Source organism: Pieris rapae, chromosome 24 (genome assembly GCF_905147795.1).
Source record: "Pieris rapae chromosome 24, ilPieRapa1.1, whole genome shotgun sequence".
Lineage (NCBI taxonomy): Eukaryota > Metazoa > Arthropoda > Insecta > Lepidoptera > Pieridae > Pieris > Pieris rapae.
Genome location: NC_059532.1, coordinates 3,087,409 through 3,092,206, shown reverse-complemented (window position 1 = coordinate 3,092,206; position 4,798 = coordinate 3,087,409).

Below are 4,798 nucleotides of genomic sequence, written 5' to 3'. Positions count from 1 at the left end.
ACGTTCAGTTCAAAATCACATAATTAATATATTTTTTTCCTTGTATATTGCACAATGATTTCAATTTTGGTAACTCACGCGATTCACCCAGTATGCGGCTTATTTATTTGCTAGGCACTCATACAATATAAAAAAAGTATAGGATTTAATATGACAAGCATTTATAGGCAAACAAGTACAAAGAGTGAGGAATATTCAGACCTAACTCCAAAATAGAAAATGTATTAAATTCCGACCAGTGAACATAATACACCATTCTTTCATATACAGTGCACACTCCATGTAACGTCTCTTAACGATGAAATGAATTGACTTGATTGGTTTAGCTCAGTGGTTCTCAACCCCTGTACCGCGGCACTTTTGTGTGCCGTCAAATTTCAAAAGTGTGCTGCCAAATCTTGGATATATATATAATGATGTTAATATTATTAAATTGTATCATTTTTTTTTATTATTAGCTTGATTTAATCCTGTGTTTAACGTTAAATTATATTAAAGCATATATTAGTTTATTTTACATGTTTAAAATTTTGTTTATAACTTTTTAAGATGTAAGCAAATAATTTTTATCTTTTTCTTAGTGTGTGCCAAATTTTAAACTCGTTCAATGTGTGCCGCCAAATTTTTAAATATGTGCCGTGACAAAAAATGGTTGAGAACCACTGACTCACTTTAGCTTGTGTTCCAATGATACACTCTACATAGCATTACACCTATGATCAATAACGACAGAAATTGAGTAATAAAGTAATTTGTAAGTTATACGGGTTTGGGGGAAATTTTAGCACTAATCTATCATCTATTTTACGCAATAGGTGTATACCTATCTATATAATAACCCCCTATCATATAATTATAATAACCTATTCAAATCAATTTTGACCATCTGAGATAGACATCTCAATCCAAATATTGATAAAATTGTGCAAATAAGCAATCAACGGAGTGTAATAGCCATCTGTCGATAGAAGATATCCATGGTAGGTCGGATCGGTGTATGTGGATAGACCTTTGTATGAAAATAACAGTTCCACTGTGCCAATATCTTAAGATTTTAACTTACACCAGTTTTTTTAATAATTATTTTTTAATCAATTTTTTTATCAATGTATATCACAATCCATTTTTGACTCTCCGAGATAGACATCTTAATACAAATGTTGTTAAAAGTGTGCCAGATCGATCGACTGCCACGGTCTGACAATCCACAATCTCGGATTGTTTCTTATCTGAGTTTTTGGTAAATTATTGTATACCTTGATTGCCATACAAAAGGTGTTTTTCCAGTTCCAGATAAATTTTAGGCACATCCAATTTCTCCCCAATTCTACTTCGACAGATTTTTATTCCTGTTGACTTATGTAAGTATGTAATATGTACCTTAAATACCCTACTTACTTCTACTGAATTTCCCCAAACAACACGCACAAATCAACTTGGCACCTGCGTGGAATGTGCTTCCCCTCCCACCACACCGCTTACCGCACTCGCCCTTGTACGATCAGTAAATTAAATACGTATACTACGTTGTCATTTTATTAAAAAATAAACTAAAATCATATAAGTACCTGTATTTAACCCACTTATTGATAAACGTTGATATTATGAATAATCAATAGAAACCTACTATCGCAAGTGTTGAGAGGCGTTAAAGAATTTTTTTATGCAGTTAGTACGTCTCTATGACGTCATAATGCCTAATTCTGCGTGTAGTAATTCCATATCTAAGTAGGTTAGATACTTGGCCGTATCAGTAAACTTTCTGTCTATGAGCACATATCACTAGCTAGTACAGTGAAGGAAAACATCATGAGGAAACCCGAAACCGGTAAATCCGAAATTTGACAGGTGTCAGATAGAAGGTTCATACTAAGTACTTGTCTTATACAGGCTGGCTAAAAAAGTCGTGGACCAAACGCAACTAGGGGTAAGATGCGGTCATCAGCTGCAGAAAATTTTCCGGGAAGTTTTTAAGCTCAACCCTTGCAAAGTTATAATTTCTGTTTTTTTTCATAAGAAAATTGAATTTTTGTACTAATTCTTATTATTAAAATGTGAAAAAATCTACACCCTGTATCTTTTTTATAATATCCACTAGATTTGTAATGATGAATCCTTGCGTTAGACATGCTTTTTATTGGGTGTATTGATGATACTAAGTTCTACGATCTAAAAATTTCTCGAATCAAATCTTTTTTTTACTTCGGACTCCACTGTGAAAAAAAATACTCTACCGAAAAGTTTGTATTACAATTCTGAAAAGGTATTACAATAATTAATGGCCATGGGTGGCCATTATAAAACAATGGTTTTATAATGGACAGTGTTCAGAGGAGCTGTACGGATACGAAATTCCACCTGTATCACCTCTACGTGAGCGTTTTTCAAGGCAGTTTTTGCCGCGCACCACCACTTTGTGGAACCAGCTGCCCGCTGAAGTATTTCCGAAACAATTCGACTTAGGGTCCTTCAAGAAAAGAGCGTACAAATTCTTAAAAGGCCGGCAACGCACTTGCGAGCCCTCTGGCATCGAGAGTGTCCATGGGCGGCGGTATCACTTAACATCAGGTGAGCCTCCTGCCCGTTTGCCCCTGTTCTATAAAAAAAAATCAACTTGGTAAATTGTCAAATTTTTTGTTTAGATTAGAATTGTCAGATTTGAGGTTAGAGTATGATTTCTGTCCAATACTTAACATCAAACAAAAAAATAAGGATGTAACAGAAGCAATAAAATTATACAGGTGGTTCAGTCAAGTCGAAAACTAAATTTGTTTGAGAATTTGTCGACACGAACTGTCACTTTCATACAAATTTCGACTTCTTGACTAAGCCCCCAGGGTTGTAATGTCACCATAAAAAAAACATTTTCAACCATCAATTTCCAACACTTTAATAGTAAAATATAAACGAATACATATTTATGCTAGTTATATACATTCTGTCGGATACAAACGCGTTTATCGTTACGTAAACCTGAGTAAAAATATCAGCTGACAATGAGACAAGACAAGACTGACAAGTAGAATTTAAATAAATAAGATAGTTTTATTATAATATGAGCGCTACTTATTAATTCACCAATCTTTTTAACGAGTAGCCGAAAAAAATTGTTCCTTTGTTCCGGTTTTGGAGTTTAAATTTATTTTATTTTTCAAAGTTGTTTCTCTTATAAAAAGTGAAAACAAAGATATGAACGCATTGCAAAACGTGATATTTTTTCCTATTAGAAAATCTAGTACAAAATATTGGTATTTCAATTAAGTATGATTTTTAAAGGCCACTTGACAAATAAACATAAATAACAAATTCTACGACATCATTTTCTTTAGATAAAATTAACGTAATAAAATGTTGCTTTAATTATTACTAACAAAGTTTTTAACTATAATTAACATAAATTTAAAAAAACTACAGACCCATCTCGCTTATGTCTAATGTATATAAAATATTCTCCAAAATAATGTTAGAGCGATTGACAAAGACTTTAGACGAAAATCAGCCAAAAGAACAGGCAGGGTTCCGAAGTGGCTTTTCAACCATAGACCACATTCACACCATAAAGCAAGTTATTCAAAAATGTAACGAGTATGGAATAAATTACTATCTAGCATTCATAGATTATAACAAAGCGTTTGACTCGCTCAAGCATGGGGAAATATGGGAAGCCCTTGCCTCACAAGGGGTTCATGATAAATAAATTCGTATAATTAAGAACATTTACGAAAATATGAAAGCCAAAATACGCACAGAAAAGGTCGGAAAATATTTCCCGATTAAACGAGGTGTCAGACAAGGTGACCCTTTATCACCCAAACTTTTCTCGGCAACTTTAGAATATGTATTCCGACAGCTCGAATGGAACGACTATGGTATAAAGGTTAATGGAGTATTTTTAAACCACCTTAGATTTGCCGACGATCTTATACTAATATGCGAGGACCCAAGAACTCTAAAAATCATGGTTGAAGAACTTGTTCACGAAAGCAAAAAGGTTGGATTATCAATGAATACAAGTAAAACAAAGGTGATGACAAATTACATCAAAACTCCTATTAAACTTAACAACGTTACGGAACTGGAATATGTAAACGAGTATACATACCTTGGTCAAATAATATCTCCCACAGACCTCACAACAAAAGAAATTCAAAAATAGAATAAACATAGGATGGAGAAGATACTGGGCTCTAAAAGAGGTCATGAAAAACCCGACTATAACAAACAAAGCCAAAAAGAAAATATTTAATACATGTATTTTACCTGCCATGACTTACGGATGTCAGACATGGAGCTGCACAAACAAAAATATTCAAACATTAGAAACTTGTCAACATCAAATGGAAAGAAGTATACTTAACTTAAAACTAAAAGACAAAATTCGATTAACAACAATAAGAAAACAAACTAAAATTATAGACATAAAATACCGAATCAAACAACTAAAATGGAAATGGGCCGGGCATTTGATAAGAAGCAATACGGAAAAATGGACCAAAGAAGTTATGGAATGGTGCCCTAGACATAAAACGAGAAGTAAAGGTAGACAGCATCGTAGATGGGAAGATGATATTAAAAAGGTGGCAGGAGCCACATGGATAGGGAAAGCAAGAGATAGATCTTTGTGGAGAACACTTGGGGAGGCCTATGCTGAAAAGCAAGACAATCAAGAAACCGGTGTCTAATGGGAAATTATATGATAATATTTACATTTACCTTAATTTAATTTCGTTATTAAGCATAAGTAGTGTATAGAGTAGAAGTAGGATAAAATGTAACTTAAGTGATTGTTAATAAAGGC